We start from the raw sequence: 14,368 nt of genomic DNA, 5'->3' as shown, positions 1-14,368 counted from the left end.
AAAGTAAATGACCCAAGACTATAGCACACTCAGGGGCATATTCACAAGGAACTATCGCCAAGTTAACGGCACTTTATCGCAGCCAAAGTTGTGATAAATTTATCGCCCATTCACAAACTGGTGTTAACAGCCAACAGCACCAGTTTACCCCCGATAGCAGCCACAAAAAACATTGCCACGGATGACCCCCGCAACTATCGCTAATGAGATGCAGAGTAGGCGTTCCCGTGCCAAAAGACGCGACAACACAACTCCACAACACTCACAACGACCAGACAGAACTGCGATAAGAACACAAAACCGGTGATAAGGCGTGTTAGCAGCAGGAAAATAACACCTGCCCTGACCTGGTGCTAAGTCGGACCACAGCCTGCACCACGAAAGGGAGCCCAGCCCAGTGCCACACATGAAGAACTACAGATGCCCCTGAGCAACTGCCCATGCAGCACGGGACGCCCAAGAGGGCCACAACACCCACGGCCACCACCCCAGGACCCCAAACCCCACCCGGAACACCCCCCCTGGACCACCACAGAGGCAGCGTAGACAAAGACAGCGGACCCCCAGGAAACGCTACAGCCTCACAGACCCAACACCTGACAATGTAATTGCCCACTGCAGGCCCAAAAGGACAACCATCCTATGCATCCTGACCAACAACGCCCAACAGGCCGACGGCACAAACACAGCAGACAACCAACATCCCACCGCACACAAAGCTGCTGGCTGTGCTGCACCTCTTGGCCCCTTGTACCCCCAACCAACACCCGCCACAGTCGGAGGAGTCATACAGCGAGCCACATCCAAGTCCCTCACACCTGACCTGGACAACAGCATCAGCATGTCACCCCAGTTCCTATACGTCCAACACAATGCGCAGGATCCGCTGGAAACCAAGCAAGGACCATACGCCATAGCTGAATGCACGCACGTGTCAGGGGCAATCTACAGCACACATGTCATACCTGTGCCCCCTGCCGACACAGCACACAATCACCACAACAGAAAGCACACATCTCACATCAATGTGCAGGCAACAACCGAACACCGTGGAACCTCCACCAATCCTGCCTCCAAATACCTAGCCACTGTGCACGATTCCTCCAACCTCCGACAGTCCATCAGCAACCAGCGTCCCCAGGATGGCACCAAGGGAAATGCACAGTCCCCTGGCAAGTTCAAAATGAACACCCCACTCACCTCAACTCAACAATCAATGCAACTCACAACTCTGGCAATACACACGTCACAAAATCTAAACCAACATGCAAGACAACATGCCCACCCACCAGACACGACATAACAACTCACAATGGTAACCTGGGCAAGCCCTGCACTTGAGGCATGGCACCTCAGTCACACACTGGCCAAATGTGGGGAGAGGTTCCAACCAGGCATGTGTGAAGGAGGCAGGAGAACCATGACCGGGAATGCACACAATGCCAAGAGTGGCGGAGATGTGCTGGACAGACCTCAGTATGCAGAACACACCCATATCAATGGCGACACACAACACTGGTGTATGGAGTGTGGTGGACAGTGGACGCAACCATGTCCCCCCGGCCAGTGGGGGAGTTCACGCAAATGTTGCCTGCAACGTCCCCCGTAAGCGTGAGTGGAGTGGGATTGCCAGGTGTACACCAGGCCAGTGTAGGGGTGTGAATAAAAAGCACATAGCCCTGGCTGTGGTCCACTTCTGGAAAGCCCAACGTCTCTGCCAGGGCGGTGCCTCTCACCATGACACGAGGCCGACACCATCTTCATGAGCGGAGTTGCCTGCGATCCTGTGCACCTGCCGCACCCCGGCCCATCTGGACCCCGAAACCGCCGGGCTTGCCCCTGTGCAGCCAGGCCATACTGATCACCTGCTGACACGGGCTTGTGTCAAGGTGGGTTCACAACGTGCCAGTGCAAGCTCCAAGCACCAGTTCGGTGACTCCTGCAGCCTCCACAGCCCATTGATGGACCCCCTGACGCTGGCCCACAATACTCCTTCCACAATCACATACTACACCGGCGTCCCCTTTGGCCCAGTAGGTCCCATATGTGAAACTGTGTCCTGAGTCCTGAATGGCAGTGACCCCAAAGCCTGGGCAGTGGCCACAGCACCAGACCCCCCTGATCAGTGAGGCATAGCTCCATATGTGCATCTTGCGACACGTGGTGCCGCTAACCCTGTTCAACGCCAGCCAGCCACACGTGGTGCCACTAACCTCATTCAATGCCAGCCGGCCACACGTGGGGCCACTAAACCTGTTCAATGCCAGCTGGCCACACGTGGTGCCAGTAACCCTGTTCAATACCAACCAGCCACACGTGGAGCCACTAACCCTGTTCAATGGTAGCCGGCCACATGTGGTGCCACAAACCCTGTTCAACGCCAGCCGGCCACACATGGATGTGGGACCAGGACTATCCTGCAGACCAGTAGGTCCCACATCCAGCACCTAGTCGCAAATCACAAATGGCAGTGTCCACACCAGTGGTCGCACGGAGAGGAGTAAGGGGAAGATGTGGCTCAGTCCGGACGAAACCCGGGTCACTGTCATGGAGGTGACCGAACACTATCAACAACTGACCTGGTGCCATCAACCCTGTTCATCGCAAGTCTGCGTCATGTGGTGCCACTGAACCTGAACAACGCAGGCCAGTGGGGCCATCCAACCTACGCCGGCGACACTCAGTGAATGGCCTGTGCCAAACGATACCTCAGGCCTGCACTGCAGTCCATTAGGTCACACATGTGGAACTGTGTTTTGGGTAAAATGTGGAGGAATCCACACCATTGCACATGCCTCATTGCAGGTGGCATCCCCTAACTGCACTGGTGACACTAACTCTGTGCGCAAGGAGTCATGGGCACCATCTGTTTGGACCCTGGTGGCATCAGAGCCCATGGCCTGGTAGTTTTCTGCATCTTCTTCTGCCTGGACCAAACTTGGTGTCGACATGTGTCTGTTCCATCCATCTCCACAATAGTGACTGTATCAGCCTGGGCCTGCCATTTGCATCCTGCCCTGGGGGTACACCTTCCACTGTCCCTAGAGACACTCCGCGACAAGGCCCCTTGTCATCTCGTGGACCAGCTCTGCACCCATGACTGCCCTAGTGCACCGCATGTCAGCGGCCCGTGGCGGCAGGCCCATGCAGGATGTTGTGCATCCGGGCCACTAATTCTGTGCAGCACAAATCATGGGGCCTTTATGGTTGTTTGGTTGTGTCCTTTACGATGTATACTGCACCAGGCAGCCCTTGCTGGCTGGTGTGCACACACCCCACACACATCCCACACAGGTGTCACTCGGTAGGTGTGCCTGCTAATAAATGTGGCCGTGCGCACATGCCCGTAGCCATTCACACCATCTGAGCAAGTGTGTCCGTGTGTTCGTTGTGTCAGCTTGATGTGCATGGGCCCTGCAACATCACAGTGTGCTGTCTTCTGCGGACGTTGCCATGTCACCTCAGTGTTGGCAGTGATCGTGGACATGTAGCCCCGCACCTGCCCCCTGGCATGCAAAGGCTGCGTGTGCTGGTTCGGCGGGGGGGCAGGGCGTGGTCCGGATGTGGCCTGGTGCAGGAAGTGCGGTAAGTGTGTCTCTGTATTGGGGTGTTGTCGCCACCAGGGCCACAGTACACAATGTTGCAATGTGGCATGTACCAGGAGGGCAGGCCTGCAGGTATGGGGACATGTAGGAGCGCTAGGTTGCTCATGGTCTTGGCACATGCATGCCAGGTGTGATGTGTATCTGTCTTGCGGATGCATGAGTCTGTTGCCTGTCCTCATTCACTGCCTGTCCGGACCATTGGCCTATACCCAAGTGGGCGCACACCTTTGAAGGCCAGCGTTGCGGTGTTGTTGGCATGGTGCTGGACATGCGCGGACAGGCATCAGAATGGTGTCCCACAGGAGTGCACGCAATGCAAGCGTGCAGCGCACGCAAGTGTGGGTGCCCGTGGCAGGGAGCAGCAGCTGTGTGGCAACGTGACACACAGTGAGTCCGCTCATGTGCATCATGCTGGGCATATCATCCATGATTCCCAAGGTTGCAGACATCTCACCACACCCACGACCGTGCTCTGTACGTCTCCTGTATGCATGCAGCTGGCGAAGTTAACGTAGGGATGAAAGGTCCTTTGTCTGTACAATCAGGCGGTAGCACATCTGCAGCTCCGAGCAGGAACTTGTATGTGCCCATCATCCCCTGACAGGTACGATGGCATTTGCTTGCGAATCCCACACTACGCACTGCCCGGCGTGAGACCAACGTGTAAACATCCCACACGCAGTGGTCCTTGGTCGTAGTTGGCGTGCGTGATATGGCCTTCGCACGTACTCCCACCCCACCCAAGGCCTGCACCCGTTGCACACAGACACTGCTCATTGTACCGAGCTGTGCCACTTCATCCTCCGGACTGTCTCAGGGAAAGCCAGTGCTGCTTCAAGCAGAGCCACTGACGCAATGGCAGACCATCCCGGCAACATGGTCTACTCTAGTCACGTGGAGCTGTACCGTGCATGTCTGCTGCATGTACTGGGGGCACTGCCGTTGGCAGTGCTGTGGATCAGTTACCAGGTGGGCTTCCACCTTGCGCACGTCACCTGCTTGCAGCCTGTATTGCATTGTTGCTCGTGCATATTCAAGTGGTCCATGGATGTCTGCCTCTCCAATGTAACAGTAGCTGACCTGTATTTCGATGTGAGTGTGCACCCCCTGTTGGACCACAACCAAGAGTGTCACCAGGATGACCGCTTATGGTATGCATGAATGTTCGGCATGCAGGCTGGAAACTGGACCTGGAAGATTGCATGAATCGTCGTGTGCAGTGAGCACATTGAGCCACTACCCGATTGTGCTTTGGTGCACATTGGGTCCACTGGTTGGAGTCAGCACATCTGTCCTGGTCAGCCGATGGATTACGTCGACGACATGTCAAATGTGGTGGCTGACGATCGCTCTTTGGAGATGTTGGCCTACGCATCTGCACTCGTATTCATGGACGAGTGACAAGGTACATGCAGCCAAAACTGGATGTGAGCCATTGAACTTGTCATGACACGTGGTTGCATGTTGTGGATATCGTCACAAGTCCAGAGACGACAGTGGACATGGCTACATTGGCCAGGACTCATGTTCCAGGCGCGGACAACTAACGCGGGTTGGCACTGACTTGTGTTGGTGAGGGACTTCCCCGAGATGGACATGGGCACTTTCCTACCTTTCTCATTCAGACATGCTGCTGCATTTGGCTGCATTTTGTGACACTTCTCTTGGTCATACTGACTCGCACTTGTTGATAAAGGATCCACACTTTCACTTGTCTCCAACTGTGTTGTGTCTTGATTTGTATGCCAATGTGTGTCACGGACTCTCTGACTCGCTGCCATCTGTGCATTGCTACACCATCTGGACTGTGTGATTGTACATGTGCATTATCATGTCCCTGTTTCGTGCTTTGCCAGATGCGTATGGCTGATTACCGGTCACAGGCGGGTGCACTTGTGTCCTGTGTTTGGTTGTGCACAAGTTGGTGTTTGAACCACATTGTGTTGGATGTTGGGGTGCTCTGCTTCCTATGTGTGTGTGCTGCATTGTGTGTGAGATGTCCCTTAAGCTCTGATTTGGCTCACCCTTCTCTCTTTCAGGCAGTGTTCTGTTCACTTCTGTGCCTGTTCAGTGTTGTGACATTGCCGGGTTGTGTGACTTGTGCACCTGGTTGGTGTTGTTGCTCGTGGGCACAGTTTGTCTGCAGTTGTGCTGTGCTTAGTTGCGCATGTGTGCCATTGTGCCCATCTCCCCCTGTCCCCCAGTCCCTGCTGGTTCCTCTCCCTGTTGCTGTTGTGTCTGTTGTTTGGTGCAGTTTGCGGTCCCCGAGTCCTGTCACAATCTCCAGACTGATGTGGTGGACCCCATTTCCTCCATGTCATCCAGCTCCTGGTGTGGCGCTGGACTCCCACCTCTGGTGTGCATTGCTGCCTTCTTAATGTTGGCGTGTTTCTGCTTATTTGTGCCTTTCGCATCATTGCTGGAGTTCTGGTTTTGTGCCATTGTCCTCCTCTGCTCTCGGCTGCATTCATCTTGTCCAAGTTGGCCTGCCATGCACAATGTTTTGTTGCCAATGGGTTTGGTGGGGTTGTCTGCTGGCTCGGGTTGCCTCCATTGTGGTTGGCTGTTGTTTTCTGTTTGATCTGTCTTACTTTTTCAGGCTTTTGTAGTGCTTATTCCCACCTGCCGTGTGTTTCGCGGTCCTGGTGATGCTTATCCCTGCTTTCCTCATCGTGGATGGGCTCATCGCATGTTGTCTGGTGTTGTGGTTTGTGTTTTTATCTCCATTGGGGTGGTTGTATTGCAGACATTGGCCGCATTTTCGGAGGACTATCGCATGGTAAAGCCTTGTTGTGAATTCCACGTTGACACGGGGTTATTTTCCCGCGATGGGCTGTGATGTTGAGAGTTGCGTTAAGCTACTCTTGCAGTAGTTATAACACATTCTTGTGAATATGCCCCTCAGTTACTTGCTCTAAAGCGTATGAACTTAACTCAATTTTGCATTCTGATAACTGTGCCATGAGACTGTACACTTCCACAAAATGGAAGAGCTACATTTCTGTGTCTGACCGAGTGGCACCCAATAGGCTACAACATAATGACTATATCCTGGGAAGGTTAAACTCTAGGCCTATCACCCCACTTGTTGTCTAGCGGGTTAGGTGGTAAATATGGAACCTGATGACAGTATAGCACCCTATGGTTCTTCCTGCACAATTTTGTTTTGAAGTAAAAATATGGTCAAAAATGTAAATGTAAATGTATGTGTCTTGTAAAGCGCACTGCTGCCCTGAGGCATCCTGGCGCTGTAGACCGCGGGGGAACCCGTCCTGGCTATCCCTGTGAGATGGTCCCTCGTGGTTATCTCCAAGGTGAAACCAGGAATCCCCGGCGAATGTGGGGGGCCGTTGTGGAGATGAGGCAAGCTAATGCCCAGAGTTGCCGAGTGTGATCCCTGGTTAGAGTAGGCACCGAGGCAAGAATTATCGAGTCCGCTGGCCCTGGTCCACAACCCTGCCGCGTCAGGAATTGAACCCTGGTCCCGGGCTGTCCTCTGCTTCTGGGTCTGCTGCCTCTAACTAGTGAGCCACACCACTCCACTGCATGAAAGCATCACAACATTCTGAATTTTGTGACACTGAATGGTTGAATGCATTTGGTTTTACTGCATTAATCTCCATTCGGTTCTCCAAGATGCAGAATGATGAAGCGTTACTACACCCAGGTAATACCAAACCCTACGCTACAGCTATTTCCTTGGCCTAGTATTATAACACAATAATCTGTGGGACTCATCATAAGTACCTTAGTCTGATCCATATTTCCTTTGATATAGTGCATTGAGCATAGGTATCTGGGAAACTTCTTTTTTCCGACTGTAAATCAGAGAGCATATATTGCACCATTTTAATATGCTATCCAAGCTGTTTTAACTAATCCCCTTAGCGCAATAACACACCTTTGCCTACACGAGTTCGAAGGAAAGTCCCACAATTTATGGCTGCTTTATACTTAAAAGGGTTTGAAGGTGTATAACATATCTCTAAGGTAGCGTTTCATACTGTCTAGAGTTATTTTCCAATACATTTCCAACTTCAAAACTTTGTGATCTCAAGGGCTGAGAAGACTAGAGTCTCAATTTCAACCAATAGTGCATTCTACAGGTCTTGTTGCCAAACATGGATCACTGTGCTTGATTGTGCAATAGTTTGGATTGATAGGCATTTTTTTATTTTTTTTATTTATTTATTTATAACGTTTTATATAGCGCAATCAAGATCCCGAGGGATATCAGAGCGCTTAACAGTATAATGGGAGGAAGTACAAAAGCAATATTCATATCACGTAGGAGGGAGAAAAAAACAGGAAAGGTTGCATATTACAGTACAACTGAACCCAGGAGGGTAATGTAATAGACAGGTGTAGGCGAGCAGCAAGGTGGAGTTACAGTATGCAGTAAGGCATGCATAGAAGTTAAATTGTAACACTTTCCTGTCACTACAGTTAATACCCCTCTCACCTGTTTGAAAGTGAAACTTCGCCAGTAGCCAGGTGGGGATGGAGAGTAGATATATCAGAGCATTTCAGCCAGCACGACACTGACAATGTAAGCTAGCAAAGAAAAGCCCTACAGGCTCCTTTGTCCCCACCGGAAAATGCAACAAATTACACACAATGAGAAGAGATGACCAAGCTCAAACAGCAACATAACGACCATAGCATGATCCCACTCATAAGCATAACATCCTCATTGGGTCAGTTCTGGATGAAATTGTGGCGTCCAGAGCAAATTCTTTGATTCAAACTATCTCCAAGCAGGCTTCAACCAACACCACTTTCCTCTTGCTTTCAGTAACAGGCAGATCCTTTAAACTTCCAGGAAAGGACAGGTTGAGTCCTCCCAGAACGACAAAGGTTCTCAATGCCTTTTCGATATGCTAGGCTTTGTCCAGGCGATGGGTAGAAAAGGGGCATGAGGTCTTTACCTGATGTCTTTCCCAACTGATGTTGTAGAGCTGCTTCCTAATTACAGATGGATAATCAATACTCTTGATGGCCAGCACTTACAGCAGATTTGTACATTGGTGTAAACCACAGACAGACACAATGTTTGACATGTTCAAAAATCCACTTCTGCTCTTGGAATTTTCAAAATTAGAGGGCGGGGGGAACTCCTGTGGTCAGAAAAATGTGTATTGTGTGGGAGACAGTCCACACTTCCTGAGCAGGTTCTGTTCAATTTCTAAACAGTGCATTGTATAAGACAAATGGAAGATCCCATATATGTGTATCAGAGAGGATACAGTATAGATATTCAAAGCAGAGATACGCTAATTGTAAGCCGATCAGGAGTGGGCTTCCTCTGGAGCCAAACAGCTTTGTTCATGTTCTGTAGCAGATTATCCACTTAGTAGGGCTACATACCTTGGAAGAAGAAGCAACCTTTGGGTACCACATCCACAACAGCAGCAATGAGGCAAAACCTCATCTTATGTGGTAATCACTGTTTCCTCATGGAGTACACATCCAATCATTGTCCCCTGGCTCCCAGGCATGTAGTGCATCCTGCATGCCCTTTATAGTTGTACCACAACTATGTTAGTGCCATTCCTGCAATCTAGGTGTCCCTCACAATCAGCACATAGGTCTTTTATTTAAAGCACAATGTTGACACTCTGGCAAATTACAAAAAAACACACCGAAGGAAGGTTTGATAAGCATTTATCACAGAGCGGTTCTATGAAGTAAATAAAACACATTTTGGAGAGTAAAAAATAAAGAAGAAATAGAGAAGTAAATAAGAAACACTCTGTAAATACCTCTCCAGTATCGAAAAGAGCAGCAGCAATATACACTGTAGGCCATACTTATAGTTTTTTTCACGCAATGCAGCAAGACACTTTGCTGCACTGCACTGTGTGAAAGGGCAGAAATAAGCCATATCAATCAAGATATGGCACATTCCTGCTCTCTCCTTGCACTGGTGGACCTCTGGCTTCTTAGCTCCAGCACAGGCATCCTTTCACCATGCTGCACGAGTGCCTGGGTTGCAGGCAGAACTGTTTTTGTGCAGGAAGGCACACCTTCCTGCACAAAAACAATCCTTTGAGGCTTTTTCCTCTTTCTATGTGTGCTGCAGAATACCAAGGTACAACACTCATGGTAAATTTCAGAATGCACCAAAATCCATGGGTGGATGTGTGGGAACACCCACATTCCACCCATGGAACGCTTCCCAGGTCCAGAGTAATGCAAGGCAGCAACTTGCGCTGCCTTGCGTTACTCCAGATTTAGCAAGCACCACAGGGCCATAGAAGGTGGACTTGATGGCCTAGAAAATCTCATATACATTTTTATCGTCCTTGCATTTTCTTGTGTGGCAAAGGGCAAAGCAAAATGTTGATAAACATGCTCCTATGTTTTGGGCCATGCCCAGTTCAAATCTCAACTCAGAGTGCCAGAACTGCAGCCTTAAATATCAGAAAACTATCATTTATTCCTTTAGAACCTTTCTGACTTCGAATCACTTTCCCAAAACATCAAGTTGTCTGTAGGTGTACTTTCTTTATCAAAGTGCTTATACTGCTTCCTAAACTCAGAAGGACTAAGAAACATGCGGTGTGCTCTGAAATGGTCTGTTTAATCCTGCATTACTTCAGCTACACTATTCTATCCTCCTATCTGCTGCACGGAGATTTAAGCTCTAAGCAGACTTGTGTGGCTTTGTTTATACAATTCCATCCATCTTGCAGCAAAGTACTGCCATGTAGGGCCTGATACAGTTACAGCTGTAATCTGTTCTGGTTTCATACACACAAAGCTTCTAATAAAAGAGACAATAAACCATTCCTCTCTCCAATATATCGAATTCCTGCAGGTCACCTAACCAACCTACAATTTACTGCGTGTAGGCACTAATAGGTGCTCATCAACACAACTGCCTACACTATGTGACACAACTCACCAGATTCTGCATAAAAGCAGGGTGAGTTGAGGGTCTTTCTGCTGCTGCTTTTCACTTTGCTGGCGTAACAAAATAAATACACATGAAGCATGTTGGAAATGGCCCTTTTTGCATGGTTATCCCCAAACTTTTTGCTTCTTCCTCCTATTTTTTCCTGACCTGTGGTTGTTGGCTTTAGGACTCTGGACACTTTACCACTGCTGATCAGTGCTAAAGTGCATATGCTCTCTGTGTAAATTGTTATTGTGATTGGTTCTCCCTGATTGGCATATTTGTTTTAGCAGTAGGTCCCTAGTAAAGTGCACTGAGTGTGCCAGGGCTGGTAAATCAAATGCTACTAGTGGGCCATGCAGCACTGATTAAGCCACCCACATGTGTAGCCCTGAAAAGATGCCTCAGGCCTGCCACCGCCTGTGCTCAGTTTGTTAACTGCCATGTCGACTTGGCAAGTGCCCCCACTTGCCAGACCTTACCCTTCCCTTTTTCGTACACATAGGGCACCCCTATAATTGGTCCAGGGTACCCATGGACAGGGTGCAGTGTATGTGAAAGGTAGGACATGTACTGACTAGTGTGCGTAACATGTCCTGATAGTGAAGTACTGCCAATTTCGTTTTTCACTATTGAAAGGCTATCTTGCCCATAGGACAGAATGAGGAATGTTTTGTAACATTTTACAAACATATCTTCCCATAGGGATACAATAGAAAATTGGAGTCTGGTATCCCTGAACTCATTAACATAATTTAATAACTGATCTATTAGCAAGGATGGTTTTTAAATTATGCATTTGAAAATAGGACTTTTAGAAAGTAGCTATTTTTTGTTCAACCTTTCTGTCTGCCCCAGCATGTTTGTGGATTGACTCTCTGGTTTAAGTGCGATAGAGACAGAGGATGTGCATTTCCTGTAGACAGCCTCTGGGGGTTGAGGTGTGCCTGGCCATTCCTGAATGACCCAGCCCTGAGCTGTATAGGCCTGATCTGCATTTGGAGTGGTGGGAGGAGCAGCACCTGTACCTGAATAGGTCTGTGCCTGCATTCCACAATGCTGGCTCCGCCCCCCTGTTGTGTGTCTGGAGCCAAGGCTCACTCTGACAACGGATGTTGTTGTGCATTTCCAGAACTGGTTAGGACTGGGCTCACAGCCACTTGCACAAAGGGATCAAAGACATTTTGGGGTATAAGTATTAGACCTCAAACCCCTGAACTTTAGACTACTTCTGGAATCAAGAGGAACCTTTGCTGAGGAGAAGAGCTGAAGAAACTGAGGAAAAGTCCTGCCCTTGCTGGGTGTCTGGGGTTGGCCTGCAGATGCTGTTTCTGCCAAAGAAAGGAGAAGGACTTTGCTGTGTCCCCTGCTTGAGGAAGTCTCCAAGGGCTTGAATAAGAGCTTGCCTCCTGTTTTGAAGTCTCAGGGACAAAAATACTTCACCCCCAGCTCCCCTGAACTTCTTTGCTGGGAGTTTTGACCTGCCAGGAGGTGCCTGTAACTGTGTTGGGCCTCTGGAGGTTGTTTCTCCTGTTGGGAGCTGGAAGAAGCTAAAGAGAAGCAAGAAACCCTGTTTCCGATGCCCTCAACGCCACCGCTGTAACGCCGTGACCGGCACTAGGGCCCGGGGAGCCGGTCGTGAAGGGAACAACACATCGCCCGGCCTGCTCTGCAGCTCCGATACCATACAACGCCCACCGATGCTGGCAGTGATCATCCGTGTCTGCCGCCCGTGCTCACATCGACTCCATCCTCGCCAGCGCTTGCATCTTGGTATCGCGGCGCCGATAACCACCAAGGGTGACTCGAGAAACTTGCCAGCATTGCATCATCACCGGAGCTGACATCGGCCATCCTTGACGCCGTGCATCGTCACCGACGTCTTTTTCAAGGTACTGTTGTTTTGGGGTCTGTGTGACTCTGTGCCCGAAGCTGCAATCCTCGCGGACGGCGCCGTACTTTGGATTTCGTGCTGTCCTGAAGTTGCAATAGCCCTAGTTGGTGCTATTTGATTTCTACAAGCTTATTTTGGCAATATCATTTTTCTTGAGTATCTGTATGTTGGATTTTTGTCGTTTTGTCGTTTTGTTCTTGTTTAGTTTCGATAAAGATACTTCATTTTTCTAAACTGATGGGGTGTCCTTTTGTGGTGTTTTCACTGTTTTACTGTGAGTGTTGGTACAAATACTTTACACATTGCCTTTGGGATAAGCCTGTCTGCTCGTGCCAAGCTACCAAGGGGGTGGGCAGGGGTTATCTAAAGTGTGTATCCCCCCTACCCTGACTAGAAGCAAGGGTCCCTATTTGGACAAAGGAAACTACCTCTGCCAACTAGAGACCCCCATTTCTAACAAAGCACATTCAGTGGTCAGGCAAGTGTTAAGTCCACAAAATGAAAAGAAACAGGGATAGGTCGAAACTACATCTGTCCACACAATATGAGTAATGTCACTATAGAGTATTTACAGACATACCCAAATACTTTCCCCACATGAATTTCCCACCTACAGTTTGAAGTAGAAATTTTGGAGTAAGTGTGCAATTAACGTGTTCCACAAACACATACCCACATATCTGAAAAGATGACATTTGAGTTTAATTCTTAAAGCTAGAACATGGACTTAATTGCTGATGTCTATAGCAAATGCGTTCAGTGCCATTGAACTGCATAGTTTTTGCTTTGCTTCCAGTTGACCAGCAGCGACTATGCAAGATCAGGAAAAGGTTTTTGGTGGATCCCTTCAGAAAGTCTCTAGGGATGGAAGGTGGCAGTTTGGGTTACTTAGAAGCATTTCATTAGATTTGTCTAAGAGCACGCATAGTAAAGAGACTCACTTTACCAAATGTCTGAGAAGCAAAGCATGCAAAGTGTACTAATAATAGTGATAGCAGTTCCTGCCACAGTTTCATGCGGTGATCTCTAAATGACTACACCTGCTCTATGCAAAGTTTGTTTACTGGTCCTAGACCATTTTCTAACCAAGCAAATGTCAAGGTTAGCAAAGGATGAAATGGCCAGAAGAATTCACAGCATCCAAATCTGAAAAAAGAGTTAGCAAAGAGGCAGCCATCTCCATGCTGTAAAGGGCCTTCGGCGTAGCCCCCCTCCCGAGACATATCAACACGATGAACCCCATCCCCTGGGGCCAAAGTCAATGAAAAAGGGGCGGGGGAGTGTGGCCCTCCTCCCTGGAATTTCTTGGGCCCCAGGGACCCCATTCCTTGTGGCCACATTTAATAAAAAGGGCAAGGGGTGTACAGCCCCACTCCTTGAGCATTATTAGCCCACGAGGACGAGTTTTTAATATAGGGAGGGAGGTGTGCAACCTCCCTTCCTGACCTCAATTAGGCCACGGGAACCCCATCCACCGGGGCATAAATATAAATAAAGTGTGTAGGGAGTCCATTTGGCCTCAGGCACGCCATCTCCCAGGGCCCGCTTCAATTATAGGTGGATGCTCCGGTGCCCACCCGGGGAACCCACACACCAATACGTTGGGGGCTGTGGGGGAAGCCTGAGGGCCCCAGTGGCCCCAGCCAGAATCCTGATTGTTGCACGGGGGGATGGGTCTCTCTGGCTTTATTACACTCAGGGTTGCGGACCGCGCACCCCCCCACTTTATCAAAATGGAAGCCACAGGGAATGTGGTCCCAGGGGCCTTATTGTGCTTGGGGAGGTGTGCCACGCCCCCCCTTAAGTCATATGTGCGCTGCCCCTCCCCTGAGGCACTGGCCCACTCTGGGTTTTGTTTGGGAAATGTACATGAGTCCATGCTTTTTAAAAAAATGTTGCCACAGATTTGCGGAACCTCTGCCAAATCTGAAAAAAGAGGCAGTAAAGACGCAGTCAACCCCATGCTGTGCA

At 49.6% G+C, this 14,368-nt stretch overlaps 1 protein-coding gene across 1 annotated transcript in view; it reads left to right on the top strand.

Moving 5' to 3' along the window:
• Positions 1 to 14,368, top strand: part of MRC1 (mannose receptor C-type 1) — an 841,411-nt gene that overhangs the window by 628,208 nt on the left and 198,835 nt on the right. The gene's annotated exons all lie outside the window — the stretch shown is intronic.

The sequence above is a fragment of the Triturus cristatus genome, chromosome 10 (genome assembly GCF_964204655.1).
Source record: "Triturus cristatus chromosome 10, aTriCri1.1, whole genome shotgun sequence".
Classification (NCBI taxonomy): Eukaryota; Metazoa; Chordata; class Amphibia; order Caudata; family Salamandridae; genus Triturus; species Triturus cristatus.
Note: the sequence above shows the minus strand (reverse complement) of the source record. Positions and strands in the feature narration are given on the sequence as shown.